We start from the raw sequence: 23,991 nt of genomic DNA, 5'->3' as shown, positions 1-23,991 counted from the left end.
AGATTTTCCTCCAGTATTGGTGTATTGGTGTGGTCCAACATCTTGGACCAGCTTCCCAATTCCTGCTGCAGATAATGCATCCCCACAGCACGATGCTGCAGCCACCATGGGTTTTAATTTCCAGGGATATTGTTTTGTTTGGCTTTGCTTTGTATGTTGATGTTGGCTATTGGACTGGAGAACCTTCTCCAAATGTTTGCTTTCATACTTTGTTTCAGTGAGCAGTAAGTTTCTTCTTGCCACTCATCCATAAAAGCCAGATTTGTGGAGCGTATGACTAATAGTTTCCCAATCAAATGATGGATTTTGTTAGGCGGTATTACAATAAAAGGCTGAATACAAATGAATGCCAAGGTTTTAGAATTTTTTTATATAAACAAAACTGAAAGCATTGATCTTTTTTTTTTCACTTCACACATATGCACTACTTTGCTAGTCTGTCACCTAAAATCCAAATACAATATTTGTGGTTCCATCATGAAAAAGAGTCAACTTCAAGGTGTATGAATACTTTTGCAGGAGCCTTTTAAGAGGGACAATTAGGCACGTGACCAGCAAAAACGTTCCCTTGATGGATAAATGGCTGAGCAGCAAACTGAGTTGTTGATGACATTAAAGAATAAACTTTGAGACTTCTTTCAAGCAGCCTGTCTCGTACACCTCACCAGACATTAACTGTCTCATTGTGAAAGGAAAAACAGCTTAAAAGAAAATATCTCAAAAGCCACATGGGAGACTCCGTACTTCTGTATTTTGCTCAAAACGTGTTGAAGAAACATTTCATGAAGACGTCAGAAAAGTGTGTCAAAGTGAGATTTCTGTGACATGCTCTTCCTCTCCGAATCTGAACCGCTTCACTTAATGAGATATATTTTCAAAGCTTGGGAGCCAAAACAAACTTTTCAGTTTGTGGAAACTTCAGACGTTGAATATATGGTCTTTAGCAAAGAACACTGGCATTTTTATAAAGCAGATATCTCCTTCAAGTTTAATTTTGAATGTTTAATGCAGTGGTGTTTATTAAGTGTACAGAAACAATCTTTGTTTCCTGAAAACCACAATCTAAACAATCTAAATAATTTTCTAAAATATTCAGAGCAAGGGCATCCAGATATTTTCTGAAGCCACATTGGATCCAGAGACACACTTGGACATAGGCGTAGGAAGCGGGAGAGGGGGAGATATTGGAGAGAGCCACATTTGTCCCCCCCCCCCCAATAATTTCACCGCAGTTGCGAAGAATCCTCCACTCGCATGCTTTTATTTTGAAGGCGCATAACAGCGCATTCAGCAGAGCGCTTCCTGCCCCTCCCCTCCCCATCCCACCTCTGAACGGCCCAGAGTAAAGGCAGCAGCAGCAGGAGTCAGAGAAACTCCGTTTGAATGAGGTAAACTGTCTGTCAGGAATTTTACCATGAATATCGCTCGTTTATAACATCTTGTTGACAGTTTACTTTCATATATAACTAAATCTTTTTGATTAAGCCGATTTAATTCTGGGATAGTCACATGTCCAACATTTTACTGCTAACTTTGTTTAAAAGTTAGCTAGTCTAGTCACAATGCTTTATAATGAGACTGAAACAGCAGCAAAATTAGCCTTTTTATTATTTAAAGTGAACAACACCTGATCATATTAGACCACTTAACATGTATTTATATTATATTATATTATTTAGATATTTAGGAGAACAGCAGTGCTAGAATGATGTTGAAGAAAGGTGAAGAAGCTCTGGTGAGGTCTTCATTTAGTTTATTGAAATATGTATTAACTGTTTTTAATTTTTAAATAAACTAAACTATTTTATTATGAGAGGAGCAGATCAGGCATAGGAGAGCCAGGTGGAGTTTCAGAGTGTGAAGGTTTAAAAATTATATTAATTACAATAAAACCAGAAAGGATAACGGATGAAGACTGATCTTCAGTTTTCATCCGTTTGATGTCTTTCAACGTTTCAATATTATTTTCATTATTTCCGCACAATAAGGCTAAGGGTTAGGAGACAATAAGAAAAGTGCTTGAGGAGAGGTTAAAAAATAAATTAGTGAAAATTTTTGCTACACAGTAAATAGAGTTGAGATGTATAATAATGTATACATCTGAAAATTAAGTTGTTTAAATTCTCATTCTGTATGATAAAAACATACTTTTTATATTTAGTTCACATTCTGATCCTGTAAATTACTGTAGTGCTTGTTGTAAATCCATGAATCCCTGCAGGAACATCAGGCTGCAGAGAGTCAGAGGGAGGCAGAGACAGAAACACATAACTGTAGATATTTTACTTAAATGTTTGTGGCTGAAAATGACAAGAGAATAAAAACATTTAGTCTTTTTGCTTCAGTGTTACTGAATGCAGAGCTGGAAAGTGAGACTGAGTTAACAGTGAGGAGCTAAGGTGTCTGTTAGACGTAAAAAGTACAATTTTTATTTATTTTGTAGATCAAACTGTTGCACTGATGTAGAAAGCTGTTCAAGAAGAACAAAACTTGTTTTTTAGATTTTATTTTTGTTGGTCAAACTGCTGCATTGAGTTTAAAACTGCAAAGTCCTATTTTATGAGCTGTTTTCTACTTTGGTTTTAGAAAGAGGTAGAACCTGTTCAATTACCAGTCAATTTATATCAGTGCATTTTGACCAATAATCAAATGTCTTTTGACCATTAAAATATATCAGAATCTGTTAGCCTGTCTGTGCTACCAGAGTATTTATCTTGCTAGTTGTGAGGCAAATGATAAAGTGAGTGTTCATCCTGGAATGACGGTCATTGTACTATGCATAACTTTAATCTGATTATTGGATTGTAAATAGTAACATGTTAGAATACTTGTTACTGAAACAAGGGTCAGATTAGAGTAACGCATTACTGACGTGTTGATGGCATAATTGTTTGACATTTTCGCTCAAGCCTCTTACTTTTCTGTCAGGTTTCCGATATGCGTCCCCCCCAATGACAGACTCGTTCCTACGCCCTTGCACTTGGATATCTCATACTTGAGCTATGGAGAAAAAGTACTAGACTGTCGCTCCATGGCCCAAAGATATCTCGTCAGATCAAAGTACATTTTGCAATTCATTCATTAGTTAAGGTCCAAAAATCTAAAGACACAGAATCAGAGTTGCATTCAGTGTAAAGTTTCATCAGTCAGGGAGCGCCGTCATCTCGTGGTCCAACGTCTCATTCAGGTCCAGACTAAACTCTGCCGTCCATCAGGAAATACTTGAACACCTCACGCTTCCCTTTTGCTGACCAGCTTTGTGGAGAAGCTGATTTCATTTTCCAGCTGTCCTGGCCATCTGCTTACTAAAGCCCAATATCTGCTTTTGTGACCATCATTGTGCTTGATTGGTCGGCAAACCGGCCTGACCTAAACCCCACAGGAGATCAATGTGTTATTGTTAAGAGGAGGATGGGAGGCACCGGGGCCAACGACGCAGATAAGCTGAAGCCCATTATTAAAGCAACCGGGTCTGTTTACTGAGACGGACCGTATTTTCACTTGACCGTGTATGAATTGGTTTAGATAATGCATCATTTTTAGAACTGGACCGTACGTAGAGAACAAATATCTGATGCAGTATGACTAGGACTTCATCTGGCTAAAGCTTGAGCGAGTGTTCATTTAGGTTTCTATTTGGCTTTATTGGAAAGATATGTCCATTGCCTATAGAAAGAGTAATGGAAAGATTAAGATACATTTTCAGAATAAGCTTCATTCTGCAGAAAGCAGAGTTTGCTCCCGGCGTCTCTGGGGCCTTGTAGATCTGACCTACAAGAACCCAACGTCGCACACAAAAACAAAATATCACAAGATGATTATAACCCCTTTAATCAAAACTTAAACTTAACAGAATGACACTGACTGAATCCAAAAATGCACATTTTGAGGATTTCATTATCCTCTTCCTGATACCTTACTTGATTTTGTTTAATCAAATAAACAAAATCTTCCTATGATGACATGTAAGACGTCTGTTTCAGGTGTTGCCTTAAAACGCATCCAAATGTGTGTCTCAGATGAACTCATGTTGTGCTGCAAACTTTAAAATTAAAGACAAAACACTATTCTGTTATTTTGCTCATGAACATGGGTTGAAAAAAAAATTAGAAATAATTGTGAAAATTCCAGCCAATCTAAAACATGAATGTTAGTTTGACTTACCGTTAGAGAAAAAAAAAATATTTTTCTTGACTTACAGTGCACATGATTCATCCATGTGTGCAATTTGCAGATGCCTGAAGATTTCAGGCATTAATAGCTTGGGAATGACTAATCAGGAAGGAGACGGGTTCTGTGCCCTGGAAATGGACATTTTCTTGGTATGAAATGTGTAAATTGACCCTAAACCAAACGCAACGTACCATGTAAAGATGCATAAGCTAGGAAGTGAAAGCCTGAACACAAGCCGGTCTCCAAATGGACAATACAAGACATACCGGCAATTTAGTTGCAAAGCGACCTAAGGACCAAAAAGTCAATATTTCGGAGTGGCCATCATAAAACTCTGGTCTCAGTTCCATAGATAATGTTTGGGCAGAGCTGAAAGGTATGTTGGGTCAAGAACACATTACAAACCTGACCAGCTGCATCAGGAGAAATGGAGCAAAACATTACTAGGATAATCTTGTGAAAGCACACTGGAACGTTTTAATCTTGTAAATAAAAAGGCAGAAAATCAGTTCTACAAAAAAGGGATATATAAATATAAACTTCTGACTATTTTAAAACAATGTGCCCCTCAACATCATTTGATGAAGCAAAAAGCAATGCTTTGGATTATCTCAATGGACGTAAGATACAACATGTTTATTCAGATTTAATGTCAGTCATAAGAGAAAGATTGTGTTTTACACAGTGAATTTAAAAATGTGTTGTAAATTGCATCAGAGAGCTGAAAACACCTGGAGATGAAAGCTTAAATTATTTTTTTTACTACTTAAAAGAAGATATAATAAAATAAAATTAAAACATATTTCTTTAATGAGTGTTTCCTGTTGTCTTTAGCGCTCAGCATCCTCAAGCTAAGTAGTCTTTTCCAAAGACATGTTCTGTTCAAATGAAAGTATTGCTTAGTTTTTTTAAGTCTGTCTTTCAAACTCCTTGGTGTATATAAGAGCTGTTTCAAAGCTCTTCTGATCTTTAAGTCTGCTATTGTACAAGAAAAAATGTTTATCCTTCCATTATTTCAAATGTTAACAGAACTGAGTCAGAGCACACTGTCACTTCTTAACAGCATCAACATTTTCTTATTTCTGAAAAGAACACTTTTATCACTCAGTAGATTTCTCCCCTGTCTGCTCGCTCTCGGCTCTCGGCTCTGCTTCTGCGTGATACTGTTTGCAGTCTGTCGCACAGTGCTTTCAAACCACTTTGTGCTTTCTGAAAACAGCTCAAACCCAGAGTTTTCTTATATGAAAACACCAAGAACAAATCATTCCGTTGGATTTCGAATGTTTGCCGGTTCACGAACAGCAGCTTTTTTTACCCCTTTGTTTACCTTCGCTATTCATCACCAGCCCCTGTCTGACTGTATTAATTCAGCTCTACAGCAGCGCTGGTTGTTTTTCTGCTTCCTGCTGCATCATTGATGGATAATTAGCTGCCTGGCCTGCTTTTTCTCCTTTTTCTCTAATGTCATCTCTGCACATCACCCGGCTTGTTGCCAGTGTACCTTCATTACGAGGCATAAATATGCACCGGCAAAAGGCACACATTTCAAAGTGCAGTGGGACACACAAACAAATGTGTAACCCCAACACTTCGCCACAGACTCCCCTCTGCCATTTGTGCTTTTGTAGATGGTATTTAGCATGGCTCTCCCAAGAGTCCTGCCTGGCTGGCATAATGTCACTGTCTGGCCTTCTCTGAATGTGACGGTGCCAAAAACAACCTCCCACCTCTTCCACATTACCCCGAGGACCTTCCAGCGGCCAGCAGCAAGATCAGTGTGGTTGGACTCGTTGTCTTTGGTGGCAAATCCATTGATTAAAATTAAAAATGACAAGCTTCTATTTATAAATAAGTCACTTTGAACATGCGATCCAAGGTGTCCATGTTCATTTATAGAACTTTTACAGATTCTTTCAAAATTTTTATTAAGCATACGGAAAAAAAGAGAAACTGAATTTGATGGGATTTATTTATTTTTTGATAGACCATCACAAAGTAGCATGTCATTTAAACAAGTCAGGAAAATGAAACATAGCTCTGAAAAGTGACACAATTACTGTTTAGCCTGATTAACTCTGATACCCCTAAATAAAGCAGTGTTGGTCAGTCCACCTACAATAAGCTTAACCTCAGTATAAATCCTAATGTGGCCTCAGATGTCAGTGAGGGAACATTAGAAAATAAAAAGCATCACAAAGACCAAAGACTAACCCTAAACAAGTCGGGAATAAAGTTGGGGAGAAGTTTAAAACTGTGCCAGGTTGTAAGACAATATGAAACATCTCAGAGCACTGACCAGTCCAACATCTAGAAAAAACCCTGGTGCTGCAAACCCATGAATATTTGGGTGTCCGCCTTGCTGACAGGCCAGGTTGGAAAAGCATTAGTTAGAAAAGAAACCAAGAGGACCATGATAATGTGGAGGAACTGAGATCTACAGCTCAAGTTGGAGAATATTTTGGCTGATAATTTTAATCTTTTATCATGCACCCCACAAATCTGACCTCTGCAAAAGACTGACGGGATGCTTGTAATGTTTAAAGAAGAGTTAATAACGTCTTGATTTTATCACAAAACCTTTAGGTTACATAGCAAATGTAGAAGAAAATAAGGCCAAAATCAGTATTTTTGACAAACAGGTAAAACATTATTTGTGATGAATAAAAATATCCCATAGTGTGACCTGGGTGGTGATGGCAGCATCATGCTGAGGGAATGCTTTCTCCTTCAGCATGATGCTGACCAGCAGGCAGCTGGTCAGAGGTTACGGAAAATGGATTGGCTGAACCGTGATGCCTGTATATAGAGGAACAAAACCCCTAAAGGAACCTTTAGACCTAAAATGAGACGGTTTCCATTTAAGCATGTTTATGTTGGAAGGATTTTATACCTAAACATAAGAGAGAAATGGTGAAGATACCTAAAGATGAAATTATAGCAATAAAATACATTAAAGTTTGTGGGTTTAACCAAGTGATGGTATATTTGGACATTAATTACAGTAAAGACTTTCAAAATCCTGAATTGAAAAAATGTTAACTCAAAGTATGTATGGAAGAGACTGAACTGCGTAATTTTATGCAAAAATCCCAGATCAACACCATATGGTGCAGCTTGTTTTTGTTGGTGGTAAACCCCCCCAGTCGTTAAGTGAAGTAGTTTCTACTGCTTAATTTGAACCAGTCAGCAAAGGCTGCTTCTTTTGCTAATTTGGAGAAAATATTCCTCCGCTCACACATAATCACTGCCTTAAGCTGATGTCTGTTTTTTTTCTGTATACAGGGAGGGAAAACTTGGGCAAATAGTCTGGAAAATCAGACATGATCCTTCATTAGAGCTGGATTCATCAGGCACCCTGTCTCGACTCCATAAACATGTTCTCACGCAGACATGCTTTGCATCTGTCCTGTTCAATAACAGAGTGTAAGAGCCAATTATAAGCTGTTCCTAAATCAAAGGCGGTACGGGGGTTTCACTGGAGACGGGCTCCTTTTTTTTCCATTTCATAGCCTTTATTGAATTCAACCTAATAAGAAAACCGGTGGGTGCAGATTAAATACTCTAAATTGATCACACTGGTTTTCAAATTATATATTTTAAAATTTTCTACATTCAGACAACATTACTGCTTTGTATGAATAAGTGCTGCATTTATAACCACATGGAATACAAATGGACTTTTATTTAAATTGAAAAAAAAAAACCGGTAGATCTGTAAGTTTTATGGATTATTTCACTGGAGACGAGATATCATTACAAACTGACAGATTTTGTCGTGAACATTGCATATCAACCCCCAGAACAAAATAAGACTTCATGCTCAAAATGATTAATATGTGACCTGTGACTTCAACAGTTTTCTTGACATGAGAAATGTATTTTCCAGGCACATAGTGCTATTTTATAGCACAATCAATTAACTATTATCCTTAGTTATAAAAATGCTGTATTTATCAAACATAATATTCACCTCACTACTTTGCAGTTTGACGCTCAGAAATGGGCCTTTGTCTCTTTAAGAAACTTGTACTCTTTCTGTCACTCCACCTTCAGCACATCATCACAACAATCCTCCTCCATAATGCTGTTTATGACCATTCTTAGTACCGTTAAACTGGGACGTAGCTGTATGAGAAGCCCAGCAGATGCACAGCTCAGCTCCACCATTGCTAATTGCTGCTGCTAAGTCTGGTGGAGTTGTGTGTGGGAGACGTGGGGTAAGGTTGCTCCGTTGTGTGGGTACTTGGGTGGAGACTGAAACTGCAAGGTGGAGATTTGTGTCAATAGTCGCCACACTGTATGAGGAAGCATTTAAGAAACCCAGAATTAGCCTGACGATTGCCTTCCTTTGCAATCGTCAGGCTTTTGCAGGCGATTTCCGGTAAACTTCATGGCATTGAACTGGTGCATTTCGTATGTCATCGTCAAACATTGGTGATTGTTGTGTTTGTGAATTTTACCCAGCGTTTGCACCTTTAGCAACCCTCAGCCCCCATTGGCTGAGGGTTGAACAAGGGTCTGGCTTTTAGCAGGCTAATCCTGAAGATTCAAGGATTTCTCAAACGTGCATGAAAGAATCTGGCATTTTCTTAGTTGGACAAGAAAATATCAAGACAAATTCTAAAAGAAATTTGTCATGTGGAGATAAAAAAAAATATATTTAGTCATTTCCTACATTTGCCCCGGAGAATGAAATTATTTAATTTGCCAGATTAATACTTAAAAAATCTCTTTTAACCTTTGTCATTTGCAGTCAAGTGATATTTTAAATAAATCATGCACTATAATTACAGCAATGTTTAAGCTATGCAGAGTAATAAAACCTTTGAATTATCACAAAAACACAGCAGTCCACACACAGTCAAATCCTCAAACTCAAACTACAATTACTTTTGCCTGAGGCTTGTTAACCTGAAATGCTCATATTTATTTATTTATTGTATTCACCTTACTAATAATGAAAAAGAAACAGCTCGAGGACTAGCTGGACTCCTGGAGGAGCTGCTAACTGACTGGCACCACAGGAAGAAGTCGGACAAATCAACCTGTGCCTCTTTGCTCTGTTTTCCACACTCAGCGGGAGGAGATGATGGAGAATCCTCAGTGGGCTGAATTCAATTCGCTTCACCTCCAACTGCAGCAAATGCTGAGCCATCTTTACCGGCTCCTTTAGGACAGACGACGTTTGAGCTGTTGGACTGGGATTCAGTTTCTTTTGAGATAGATATTAGAACTGGAAAGCGTGCTGATAATAAGAGTCACAACAAGAGTCATTTCACCCCCCATTGTGCCGTAAATAGAGAGGACACACTCTTAACTGTTGGTTTCCACTCTGTTACCCAAGGAAATATATTTCAAGTTATTTGCTTCTGGTTTATTTCCTCCAACTGTGTGAGGATTAAAAACTTAGTTGAATGAAGCGTTGCTATCCACAGCAGAAGTATTTTTGAGTTAAAAAAAAAAAACATGCATAGAAAAACCTCTGGAATAATGCCCACCTTTTGCAAGGTTGTTGATGCCTGTGACCATTGGATGAGAGGGAAGGTTTACCCTTGATAGGTCACCAGTCCATGCCAGTGTCACATAGACGCACAAGACAAACAGTTGTGCTTGATCCTACTGGCACCTCTTTCATTTTAGAGTGATCAAGCGTGTGGCCACAGCGAAAACAACAAACGCCTCACTTGTAACATGAAGAAACCTCCAGCAGAACCAAAACCTGCTGTAAACAACCATCTAGTTTGTCCTGCTGCGAGTGTTGCGGAAATGTAGGGTGAAAAGTGATTGACTTTATAAATTAAACCGGCACAAAGCTGTATGTGCTCTTGTTTGAATTGTTTCTTTTTCATTTGGTGAAACTCCCTGCATGTTTTCTATATTCTGCTTGTATAACTTCGACTTGATATATGACATGCCAATACAGTGTCAGTGAACTATCCTGTTTCTATTCCTATTTGAGATCAGTTTTCAGTAGAATAGATGTTGCTGTAAAGCAGCAATTACAGCAAAAATAATGAGAGGAATAGATAAAGTTTCTTAGAAGACAGTATAAAGTGAGAAGGATCGTATTTTACAAAGTCTTGAATCAAAAATGCTACTAGGCCTATTTGTAAAAGGTAGTTTAGCTAGGAGTTGGAAACTACAATTTAAGAATAATTGAGATAATTTCAGTTTTTATCATTTTAATTAAACAGAAATATAGCATATATGTGCTGCAAAAAATACATTTTGTATGTTGTCCAGCATTTTTACGTTTTTATGTGTGAGCTTTTGTTTGTCTTTTTTTGGTGGGGGGGAGTCAGCTTCTTCCAGGCACTGATGGCCTGGGTGGATCAGTGCAGTGAAGTCTTGGAGTGTAATTAGCCTTGCTGAAGTAATGTCCACCAGTCAGCAGCACTGCACTGTCAATTCCCTCAGTTGTGCTCTCTCTGTGACTTATTAAGGCCAGCTGCAAGAGCCACCGCAGCTGAGTCACTGCACCCTTGCCTCCAGTCAGCTTCATTCTGCCCCCATTCGCTCTAATTTCAGATGGCATCTATGAACTCATTTAACTTTCTGTGAAGACCAGACGAAGATGGCATGTTGGGTGGGAAGGACTGGGTTATGTCTGAGGAAAGCAACCTGGGTTGCTGTGAATGTTATTTAAGTTGTGGGCTCATCAGCTCCTGTTTAGGTAAAAATTGTTTCTCGGAAAATTAAGGTTAAAGCAGAGGCTGATGTCCCGATAAGGACCCCAAGGGGAGGAGACCTCATAATGATTCCACTGGCTTTTAATTACTCAGCCATGTGCTGTTGGAGTCATTAGTTTGATGACACGCCAACATGTGTTTTCACAGAGTTGAAGCTGTGGGGAATATTTGAGATCTTTGTCTTTTTAGGTGACCACCAATTACATGAGACGACTACCTATTTTTATTTATTTATTTATTTATTTTTCATTGTTTTGTTCAGATACCAGAGCAGATAATGAGGATGTATCTGAAAGAAATGATGCTTAATTATCCAGCAGCATTTTGTGCCTGCGGGGAAAACATTCTTTATCACAACTCAGTCACCTAAGTGAGGGGGGGGGGGGGGGGTTTGGGAGGAGGCTTTGTATTTGGAGCAGAATGGAGTCCAAATACATGCAGAGACAAATCTCCCCCATGGGGTCTAAATGAATTAAGGCAAGAGTATGACTAATCTCTAAGGTTTTAATTACCGGGACAGGTGCTGGGACCAATCGTTTATTTAAAGCCAGGAATGGCAGATCAGAATGATTTTATACAATTATGCACACTTTTTTTTTTCTTTCCCTTTACTGTGGAGCTTATAGCATAAATTATGCAGCAGATCTGATAAGTGCAAATGGTGCGCAGATGTAACAATCATGTATGCATGTGCACTTTTAATCTCACACCCTAACAGAACATCTTCAATCACTGTAACCTCAGCGGACCTCATGAAGACGAATTCAAATATGCGCTCGTTTTCCTCCATGAACCTGCACTTTATATGCACAACAACTTCTCTGCCATACACAAACAGGAAAAAAAAAATAATAAAAATTGGTACTTAAATTATTAACAAACTAATTACAAGCCGCAGGGTTATGTTTGTGGATGCATAATGGAGCTCGTCTCCTGTTGAGCTGGAGTCCGTGAGCGTAGTTTAACGACGGCGGCATTAGAGTTTGAAGATTATTACCGTATGCTGCGGTGGTATGAAATGAAGGTCATAAAAATGGCATGTCTGGACCTCAGTTCAAATGAGGTTGGTGGTTGGCGTGGTTTCAAATGCAATAAACATGAGAACAGCGACTCCCGTTGGAAATATTAAATGTTGGTCTGAAAAAGAGAGTTCATACTCATCAGGAAACACAAATATGATGTAGTATTTCAGTGCATGCCTCTGGTAGCATGCACTCAAAATTGAGTTTTAAAGCAGAACTGTTGGGCTTCTGAAAAGTTTGTACATTTCTTTGCACTCAATACTTGGTTGGGCATCGTCTTGCATGAATTACTGCACCAATGCACCACATAGAGGCCATCATCCTGTGGTACTGCAGAGGTGTAATGGAAGCACAGATTGCTTTGAAAGCTGCCTTCAGGTCATCTGCCTCGCTGAGTCTGGTGTCTCTCATTTTCATCTGTAGAACAGCCTATGGATTTTCTAGGACGTCCAGGTCAGGGGAGTTTGCTGGCCAATCAAGAACACCACAGTCACTGAACCAGCTTTTGGTACCTTTGGTGGTGTGAGCAAGTGCCAAGACCTACTAGAAGATAAAATCAGCAACTCCATACTGTTTGTCAACAAAGGGAAGCATGAAATGCTCCAGGATTTCCTGGTGGACGGCTGCATTGACTTTGGACTCCAGAAAACAAAGTGGACCAACACCAGCAGATGACATGGCACCACAAACCATCACTGACTGGAAACTTCACACTTAAAGCCACATGGATTATGTGCTTCCTCTCTTCCTCCAGACTCTGGGACCTTGATATCCACATGAAATCAAAATGTACATTCATTTGAAAACTGGACTCTGAGCCATTGCATAGCAGTCCACTCCCTTTTCTCCTTAGCCAAATTAAGACGTCTCTGACATTGTCTCTGGTTAAGGTTATGTTTCACTTTCTAAAATGACTGGCCAGAAATATTGCTCTTATACACAGTATGAGAGGTACTAGTATTACCTCATAAAGTCCCCAGTGAACGTATTTTGATTTGGAAAACGTATAGCCTATATGGCTCTTAAGAATACTTAAAAAATATTACTAAATGTTATACATCGCTAAAAATATTTCTTACATGGGCATTTCCCAAAGAAAAGTTCTAGATCCAGATAATGCATCCCTTATGTTACGGAAACGCTTTGCGTAGTGTAAATGTGCATAATATAGGGGTAAAAGAGCAAAGGGGTAAAACGGGATTGAGCTTGGGCATTTTTAATTCTTTATGCCACATTGTCTTCAGGAAACAGCCTGTATTTCTGCTTTTACTCGGTTTATTTTTAATTCATCCCACATTTGCACCTCCCAACAGACAAGGACATCAATTTTCTCTGCGAAGCAGATGTGTTTTTGCTGCATATCTTGGTCCTCCTCCTCCTCCATTAAAGCCTATGCTTTGTTGAGAGAGCACTTTAAAGAAAATTAAAGCAGATGATCTGATTATTCATGATTGATTCCAACCCAAACTTATTGTGATTTATTTCCCCTATTCCAAGCCATCTTTTTCCACCTGCAGACTGCGTGCACCACTGCTGCGTTAATGCGTTTGGTTTCAAAACTATTGAATGCGTGTTGCCAGGGCCAACTGTGAACTCATGCCCCGATGCATGAAAATGTTGTTGTAACTGCTATAAATGCCATGTCTTTTGTCCTGTGTTGAGCTATTATCTCCTGGCAGTGAGTAGAGAAATAGCAGCTTTGTTGACTTGGTTTTGATTAGTGCAGAACAAAACGACATCAGTGACGTGCTCACATAATCACAAACTGGCTCACGTTTTGTATACGTTTTGCATAAATATAAATCCACACTTTACTTTTTAACTTGCACGGCTTACACACTTTTCTATCTCTGATCAGCTTGATAGTCTTTTACAAGTTAAAAAGCTTATTCTACATATCTGTTCTTCCTGATTGCATTTTTTAAAGAGTGAACTTCAAAGCCTTTTTAAAAAAATAATTAGCGGAAAATTTGGTTTAGGCAATCACTGTATAAACTTCGATCTTGATTTCTCTATATATATGAGTTTAGGCGGAAGAAGTGAAATGATGGAAGAAAATATCTTGGAGGTTGCGAAATTCTTGAGACTGAGGTTTAAGGATCACAGTGAAACAACACGACGGGCTCTAAAACTATCAGACATACAGCCAGAGCTGCAAAAAATGGTTTAGAACAAAGAGTGGTAATGTTTTTGAGTAATCCAGTCAACATCCAGATATAAATATAATTTGGAACCTGTGGAAAGACGTGAAAACTGATATTCACATATTATGTCTGTCTAATCTGTTTTAAGAAATTTTGTAAAGAAAAAAAATTGGTGAAAATTGTATTCTTTAGACGTACAGAGCTTGTAGAGGCATGGCCAAAACGTCTTCTCAATGTCATTTCAGTAAAAAAAAAAAGAAAAGACTTTATTTTCTGTAAGACGCATTGAAGTTATGATAAACAAAAATCTAGGTGTCTGGTATTGCTTTTTTTTCTTTTCTTTTTGGCTACTTTAAGCATTGAAATCCTGATTAAACACAAAATGGGGAGCTTGAGCCAACCGGCTACGAAGTGGAACGAAACCAGCAAAATAGAAGCAGACGAAGAAAGAACAAAACCTTAATGACACTGACCTTCAGAAACCGACTTTATTCCTAAAGTCATAGTGTTCTGCTATTAAAGAGGTATTTATTACTGCAATTTCTTTTTCTCTTCCTACATTCACAATAAAAGTGGAAATACAAAATAAAATTATTGTGACAATGAAAATGTGACAATGAAAGTGTTGGTGGAAGAGATTAACACCAAATAAATTCTGCTGTTGGTACTTAGTAGTTTCTGTCTTTTCTGAGTAAATAGAGGATCCAGAGCAGCACACATGAATAAACCAACAGAGTTGAATCAGTTTTTCATTTGTCTTAGCAGTGATTGGGTCAGCATCAAATTGCCTCAAATAGACATCCTTAATGCAGTTAGCAAAATCCTCACTTCTTAATGTATGCTTGTTTTGTCTATTTTTTTTTTCTTTTCATTTTCTTCTCAAAGACGTCAAAACATTGTTGAGGTAGCTGTGGTATGTTAAAAATGGACTGATTTTGTAAACTTTCTGTTTGTGTGCAAGTGGAATGTATAAAATCTAAAGCCACAATGCACACCTCATATGCGTGGGAGAGTGAATTATAAGCTTTTGTGAGAATGTTTTCTTTTAAATTGTCAAGGATGTTGACACATTTCATGTCTGTTTGAAGAACTGAAGTACAATACAGTATATGGAACAACATCATAATAATCTTATCTAATATCAGCAAAGTATGTGAGTTGCTGATAGTGCTCCTAGATGTTGCACAGTTCATATTAGAACCAAAAATATACTGTGTACAACAGCATCAGCAAGTCATGTAGGCAGAGCATTCAGTCTTTTTCCACAATAACCGATTGACTAACCACTCGGAACAGACATACACGGTCAATGAGTACCACAGGGCATCAAATAATTAATAGTTGAATTAACCAGGAAGAAGAAGGAGGAAGCATTCGGCATCCTGTGGTGAGTGAAACTTCATTAATGGTTCATATATGCAGATTACTGCTTATTTCACTGGACATTTCTAAATGTCAAAAGAAGGGGTTCATTCTGGCCTGGCACAAGATTACATTGCACATGCCAAGAAATGAATGGTTCTTTGAAGAATAGATTATGATGACAGTTCTTTGGAGCACCATTATGCAAAACCATGTCTCTTGGCAATTTTTTTTTTTTTTGTGCTCAACATTTAACAAGAGTTTTGCAAAAGTTTTTTTTTTTTCTTTTTTTTGGGGGGGGGGAACTGAAATATTCTGCTGAGCTCTTTCTGGTTCCAGTTTCCTGCTTTATTTTTCTCTGTGCAATAACACTTGTTTGACACTAAAGCTGAAAACTGATGGCACGAATGCAGAAGTCAAGACATAAAGCTGGATCGTTTTACAGAGTTTGAAGAGGATTTGCTTTATTACAACTCGAAAACACCAATAATGGTTGAGATTATAGTTGTGATGAGAAATAGCATTGTGCTAAGACTGTTCAGTCTCATCGACCTAAGCTAGCAGCTGTGGGGTTTTTTTTTGTTTGTTTTTTTTATTGTTTTTTCCTCTGACTCGCTTTAGTCTCTAAGGTGCGTTAAGAGAAATAACAAACCCTCTGACTTCTGCTGTTTTTTCCCCACTAATTTAGACTAGTCAATTCCTCTTCCACAGCAGTGCTTATTACTGTGGAACTGTTGGGAGTAAAGTGTTTCCTCCAGTGCACCAAAAGACTCTAGCTGCCACTTTTCACTTGTCAGGAGATTCACAGAGGTTTTCACGATTCCTCTCTCTCCCAGTCTCCTCCAATATTAGATCTCTGACTGATTCGCAGAACTCACTGAGGCAACAACAGACACATAATCCCCTTTTGAAAGCAGAAGTGTGGCTACTGATCTGATGGACCACATAGATCTCCTGAGAAGAGTAAGTCCATCCTTGGACATTGGTATTTTATCAGGCGGATAACAACATATCAAAATTTGAGCAATTTAATATTTTTAACAGTTTATCTGTACTGATTTTTCTCCCTCCTCTTCATCTGCATGAGTATGTTTAGCATACACATGCACACACCAACATGGCCACCCTTCCTCCATGGGAAGTACGCCCACTTTTCCCTTGACACCACATTCTGCCAGTCCCTCACCATTATGCCTCACCTTTGATCATGGATCGCGATGAAGAGTTTGGCAAGCCCTCAAAACCTTTTCTTCTTACAGGCCAGACCTTGTGCCATTGCAGACGCTTGGCAAAGCCGTCGGTTGGTTCTGCTTTTGCCTTGAGCACCAGCGCTGGCCAAACAGATGCTGGTGAACGTGAGCTTTTTACTTCGTTTATGCTTCAGTGTGCGCTCACACTTCCAACTAACTCATCTAGTTATCTGTGCAAGCTTCTGTTGCACTCGATGTTGCACTTTTTTACATTTTATGGCCATGTGGTGATGGTAAAGTCATCCTATTTTGTTTTCCCAAAAATAATAGGAACGGGCTGCTTGCCTAATGGCTTTATAACCCTGAGAGGAAATACAAATACGGTGTTTACAAATTGAAGACGCTTGTGTGTGACATAAGCACAGGCTGCAGCAAAACTCTTTTTAATGTAGTGTGGAAAAATGAATCTAGCAGGCTAATACAACCCTTTTCACATTTACTTTATATTAAGTTGATTACAGTTTTAAGGAACTTCTAATTAGCAGTCCATGACTTCTTCAAAAAAAAAAAAAATCACTGTTAGACAAATGTCATAGCCTGTTTTGTGTATTCACAGCAACAAAGAGACACATGGGCTGCTCTTTCTTTGACTTATTTTTTGGCTGGGCTGCACTAATTTGTTTTTGACAGTCAATAGATATCTTTGGAAAGCAAACAAAAACCAAAATATGTTTAACAAGATGAATAATTGTTGCGGTACCAAAAATGTTTCACTTTTATGCATCGTTTTTGAAAATCTTGCATCAGTGAAAATTTCAACCAACGAAAATGTAAGCAAAGTGGCAACTACCTGTGTATATGGGAAAAATATGTAAAAAAAAAAAAAAAAAAAAAAAGAATTGAATGTAGAGATCAATTGGGTGACTTTTTGACTAAACTCTTTACTGATGTGAAAGCATTTAATTTCTTCTGATAATTGCTGAACAGTTTTCTGCTTGCTTTCACTGATATTTTTCATCTTTTGCAATCAGTTCCAGGTCTTTGAGACTGGACGCCCTCCTTCCCATCTACCTCCACAAAACATCAGACAAGAAAAACATGTTGGTAAAATGAATAAGACCCAAAATCTGCCTGGGTCAGAAAAAAAAAATTAATCCTTTATGTAAACAAGTAGATAACTTGGACTACTTTAACGAAGGTCAGATCAGGTGACAATCCAAAAGTACAAAAAAACACATATAGAGTAGCAAACGTAGCTATTATAGGCATCGTCCAGGCAAAATTAAACACACCGACATAAACATAGCAAGGACTTGAGGACACGGTTGCAGTGAGTCAACAGCCTACAGAGACAGACTATTTCCACTGTCCAGCCAACTGTGTTATTAACTCGCTCTGCAGTGAATCAATTGACAGGACTCCATGTTTCGCTGTGCATGTTCGCACTTGTGCCTGTGTGGCTTTTCTCTCCTTTGTCCGCTTCTCTAAGTCCCCCCTGACTGTTCAGGGTCAGTGCAGGCTTGTCCCTCTTGTTTTCCTCCTGTCACCTTTCCTCAGGTTTCACAGAGTTTTGTCCCTGAATCTTTATTACTTTGTATCACTTGTAGACATGCACACACTCAGTCGCAACAGGGGCTGTTTTTAGCATCATGCGTTGTTTACCTTGGCAGATCTTTGGGGATCTCTCAGTTAGGATTAACTCTCCTATTCCGTTTACTAGAAAACAGTTTGTGACTGCATAAAAAAAAATTTAAAAAAATTGCATGCTGTTCCTGTATTCAGACCTTGTTTTTGGAAGTGCACAAACTACAGATGCTGTGTTCACATTAGCCGGCCTCTAGAGCTTTTACGAGTCCTCGATGATGTATAGTCAGTATAGGAAGTATAATAAGGTAATAGTGGATTTGGCTGAATCACCAGACAGTAGGGGGTATGCAGCAACATTGTGCCGGGTTAAGCAAAGATCATGAAGTACAGAGGTTAGATAGAGGTAGTTGCAGGAACACACATTTATTCAAAGTCCTTTGCTGTTCTAAGAGTTTTATTAAACCAGGTTTGGTGGTTCTAATTATCATGAAACACAGCTTCTCTCTTCTCAACAGCCAAATACTTTTAAATGTTGTTGTTTATTCCTGAGATGCCTCTTCCTGTTTTTTTTCTATATATCAGCATTGCTATGTTCCCACCTCTCCTGTTCATAATCTTAAAAAAAAAGCCTCCTGAGAAGCGTTAAGTTGCCCTGAAGCCCTGTTGGAGTCTGACACACCATCCTGTTTGCACAGTTTCACTTGTCTCTGTGTTTGACACCATGCTTAATCCATTCAAACTCGTTATGCATAATGCTAAATATTGATTTCTCTTGAATCCTTGCTGCAGGCATTTTAACTTTTTGTCCATTTTGTGTTTGTGCCAATACCTGCTGTTGCTGCAGCTCGGCTTTAAAGACTACAACGAATAAAGGGAAGCGAACGGCAGGCGGCAACTTCAAACAAAATCTAATCTAAGCAGTGGTTTAGTTTTTGTCTGCAATATGTGGATTGCATAAGCAAAACGAAAATATCAGATGCCATTATAGTGATCACCCTCATCAAGAGGAGGAGCCGTTTTCAGGCAGGAGCAGCTCTTTATAGGGTTAGACTCTCCAGGCCTGTTTGCGTCTTCTGCCACTGATTGTAGCATCCAGCCTGATAACAAAACAAATACAGGTCATCAAAAAGCACTTATGGTAATGGTTGATGACTATTAGAGGTTAACCGATACTATATTTTTTCGGATCACAGGTTTGCTGCTTTTCCGCTGCGCAGTAGGGTAAAGTGATTAGGTTCAAGCAGCAGCTTACTTTTCCTTCTGTAGCATCACTGATCAAGTGGTAGAGATAACCCAGGTGGGTCCTCGTCTTTTTTTCCCCCCTGTCCTATTCCTAAAATACACACTGTCACACTCGGAAAGGTTATGCAATCAGCTGGAATCTGCTTCTCGTTATTTAAAAGTATATTCAAGTTTCACATTACCTGCTTTGTGTCCTTTTTTCTTTTAACCGTGTTCCCATAGGTAAAAACCCATTTCTACGACACAGATCACAAACTGAATGCCACAGAAGACATCTAGGTGATTCAGTTTAAAATACAGTGTTGTGAAAAAGTATTTGCCTCCTTACATTTCTTGTTTTTTGCATATCGGATAGATAAACAAAAAAACAGCTTTTCTAATAGTTTTTTTTTTTTTTAAGAAAAGCAGTGATTCAAACCATATTTCATGCACTTCTTTTTCCAGCCTCATGGTTTAAAGTGTGCAGGTGGGACACAAGAAGAGCAACATGTCAGAGGTAACAGATTGATGTCCAGCACAGATCTGCGCTGATGGTCTTGAAGGACCTAAAGAGCCGTGCCGCTGTGACTTTCATTGTGATGAATACTTTCTCACCCGTCGACATTTGCTCCGTCCCTCCCTGTCCCGTTCGTATTCTGATGAAAAGTCGATATTTCATGTACAGCGGCAATCAGTCAGGATGAGAACATAGGAGCACATGCCAGTTCGCATTAGACGGTGAGGAATAAAGAAGCTCAGCTGAAAGGTTATTCATTACTGAATCCCATGAAACCTTTATATCAGTTCAAGCTGTTGTGCGCCTTACGATTGGCGGTCCGAACGCCGGTGCGTTGATGTGGATCACGCTCCCTGGCTCTGGCCGGAGCGCCTGCGGCCTGGGGACACACATTTCCTCCCAACGCAACATCAGAGCCCAGCACGCCATCCAAAAACGGTGACTAACGCTGCACAGCCTTAATCGTAGATTCTTTCATGGTATTGGTGTATTAAAAGCCATGGACTGTGAAAATGTGAGGGTAGAATGGATTTTGAATGAAGTGCTCTGATCGACAAATAGCTGCTGCAGCGTGTTTGCTCCACTCAACCTTTAAATCGGTGACAGTCCTGAGCTGTTGTGCTGTCACCTGTGTGCCAAAACATAGACGTTGAAAATATTCAGCATTTATCTTCACCGTTTGAAATCTCTGGAACAAAAAAACAAACAAACAAACAAACAAAAAAGCCTTGAGATGAAAGCCTTTTTCTTTCTCTGCATTTTCTTGGAGATGTTGAACTTTTTCAAAAATTATTTGTAATAAGGTTGTTGGACTTTATGGGATACTATTTGATTGCAAACTGTGTAAAAATGCTGACATGTTCAGTTTGGGTGGCTGTGTCTAAAATATGCTTGCAAACAGAATCACAGACTAAAACATATGAACAGTAGAAGAGGTGATAGCGGAGATAATTGTTAGAGAATTCAGTTGATGGAAAAATGTTTGGCTTCCTCACCGCAAAGCTCCAGCTTTTAGTTCAGTGTTTATCCCAGTTCTGTAAAACTGGGGCGTCCACAGTCGGTGTTCAAGGGTCAGTAGCTGGCATGTTTTAATCCTCGCCAATTATTTGATTCAACACAGCTGAATCAAATAATGGCTCGTTAGCAGGGCTGGGCAGGACATTGGCACGCTGAGGATGCAGTTACTACCAGGATGCTGTGAATGAACCAGGACCGTCTCTGAAAACAGTCTCGGAACCATGTTGGTTGAAAAATCCAACAGTTTTGCTCAGTTCAAGTTTGCCAATAAAATAATAATGATAATAAAATAAAAACCCTGCCTTGTGAGATAAGCATTTTGTGCACCTCTGTGAGAGAAAGTTTAGGAGTTTGCTCCTTTTCTCTTTGCCATGATCTAAGCTATTGTTGCTGCATATAAATGATTGAAATCAGCATTTCAAACTTTTCGGAGTCTGTCACTAGAAACGCCTTTGACGTCGTGAAGACGGTTCCTGATTTGTTTGCCTTGCTGGTTTCTGCCTTTCTTACTGTGATGCTCCCAGGAAAGAGCCCCATTAAAAGTTTTCAATCTTTCCCGATGTTTTCTAGGAGTGAACACCCAGACGTTCAGTACAGCTACCGACAAGGTAAAACCAGAAAAACTTTAAATTGTCAAAAGTTCATGGCGGTTCAATTTCTAGACTGAAAAACTTTGAATTATTTCAAGTGGTTGCGAAAATAATGCCTCTTCTCTCTTAAGAGAAACAAGGCATTTGCCAAGCAACATCTGCACATGCTACAAGATTTCTGGAGAAAACACTTTTGAACAAATGAGACCGAAGTGGAAATGTTTGGCAACAAAGAACAGTGTTTTGAATAGTGACACCAAACACAGCATTTGAAATGCTGCGGTGCTGTAGTACCAGAGCTGCTCTCAAACCAATACCCACAAACCATGATGCACCGAAACAAACAGTCTTTAAATTACTCTGCACTCAGGTTACAAAAGTCAGAAATATAAAGTTGTCTCTGTAAAACGCAGATCTACAAGCTGTTCATTTGAAGAACTGGATAGATTTGAAATGATTCAAATCACATTATTTGTTTTAAAGCAATGCCTGGCTATCATTAGGATTTGACAACAACTTGAGAACAATTTTGTCTTTCAATTTTATATCTGAGTTTTTGGATATTGTACTCGCATCACATTTTAACCTTGACTGTGTTTTCAGATTTAATTATTCAAAGACACATCAGTACTAAATTGCATATGGGTTTACAAATATCTTGATTAGTTAATGGAATTTTTTTTTGCATACCAGACAAGCCAGTAAAAGAGACTGACGCAAGGGCAAAACATGGATAGATCAACATTGCAATTTTTTCAAAGTTAAAATTTGAATAAGTACTACTGTAAAGTTAAATATTAGATCATTAGATTTCCATGTTTGTACAGCAGTGAAATGTTAGCCATCAAGTTGACTTCAGAAAAATAAAATAAAACGGGTACTTGTAGGTTCACAAGCAGTGTCTGAATGAAAGGGTATTCATAACAAGCGGCCTTAATTACTGTACTCAACTTTGCTCTACACTAGAAATACATGTTGACTTACAGGTAATTGTTACAAAACAGAGGAACTTTACCGTTGTAATTACAGCTCAGGGTTAATTGGCTTGCCTGATTTGTTCTCACCAACTTTGACTTGAGATGTTTTTATATAGATTCTCAGTCAGTTGGACGCTGGGAATCTGAAGTGCTTAGGTAAAAGGCAACTGGAATTGTTTCCAAGCTTTTCTGATGAGCTTTAATTGACATTATTTTAGTGATTCAGGGCTTGGTAAGATTAAGCTTTCATTTAGGACTCCGTAGCACAGACCCAGGCTGATCCTCACAAAGATAGTACATTACACAGAAGCACTTTATGCAGTTATTTAAACCTGAGACACTTCCAGTCTCCTTTTCGGGTCATACTGTCAATCCATCATGTACCCAAATAGCCTACAGGATGTCAGTGAACAATTCATTGGTGTAATTGTTCAAACAAAAACTGAAAAGTTTGAAACTCCATGTAAAAAGTAAAAAAAAAATTCCGTAAAAAACCAGGAAAATGTCCTGGTAATTTTCTGCCAGTACATTTTCCGTTTTTTTACGGAATTTACAGCGGAATTTTTTCCGTAATTTAACAGTCTTCTATGTTTAAAATTAAACATATAAAAGCTGCTAAATTACGGGAAAAATTCCACTGGAAATTCCGTAAAAAAACGGAAAATGTACTGGCAGAAAATTACCAGGACATTTTCCGGTTTTTTTTTACGGAAAAATTTGAACTAAAATACAGTTAAATTATGGGAAACTTCTGACAGAAATTCTGTTTAAAAACTGAAAATATCCAGGCAAAAAGTTACCAGGACATTTTTTTTCTTCCAGAATTTCCATCAAAATATTTTCCATAATTTAACAGTTTATGTCAAATATACCAATATTTTGTTAACCCAAAACTGAAATTCTGTCTTCTTACTCTGTCTTTTGTAAAATATTCACACACTTAAAAAAAAAAAAAAAACTTGTACATTTCCAAATACTTTTGTCTTCCAAACCATTGAAGTCTGTATTCTATACCATATATTAATTATAGTGTAAAATATATTAAAGTTAATGTATTTAATATATTCTTAGCATAATTTTGAAACAAAACTAAATTCTAAGTCTTCAGGAAATGTAATTGTAGAACACAAAACACTTAGTTTGAAAGTAGCTCATGCAAAGTGATATAAAAATAAAACCATTCGACAAACAATTTGCAGATTTTATTTAGCAATTTAAGACCATAAATTGACGTCATCTAGTATTTATAACTAACCTTTGCTATTATATATTAAGAGTTAAACATATTCTTGAGCTTGCTAATGTTCATCTTCTGCACATCACAACTAATTTATTGCATTTTACTATACAAATTTCAACGTATAAATTAAATGTATACCTATCTTGACTAGTCCTAGTAGTCAAACAGTTTTGTTAATTACTATAAGATGGAACATACAAAAAATTTCTTTGGAACATGAAAATCATAGTTGTAAACAGGACCAACATACTTCAAAATAAAT

At 38.2% G+C, this 23,991-nt stretch overlaps 1 protein-coding gene across 6 annotated transcripts in view; it reads left to right on the top strand.

The window, feature by feature from the left end:
- The window catches only part of grik4 (glutamate receptor, ionotropic, kainate 4), a 347,487-nt gene that overhangs the window by 148,017 nt on the left and 175,479 nt on the right, over positions 1-23,991 (top strand). The window lies entirely within an intron of this gene.

This window comes from Poecilia reticulata, linkage group LG13 (assembly GCF_000633615.1).
Source record: "Poecilia reticulata strain Guanapo linkage group LG13, Guppy_female_1.0+MT, whole genome shotgun sequence".
Lineage (NCBI taxonomy): Eukaryota > Metazoa > Chordata > Actinopteri > Cyprinodontiformes > Poeciliidae > Poecilia > Poecilia reticulata.
The sequence above is the reverse complement of the archived record's forward strand: the minus strand, read 5'-3'. Positions and strand labels throughout refer to the sequence as shown.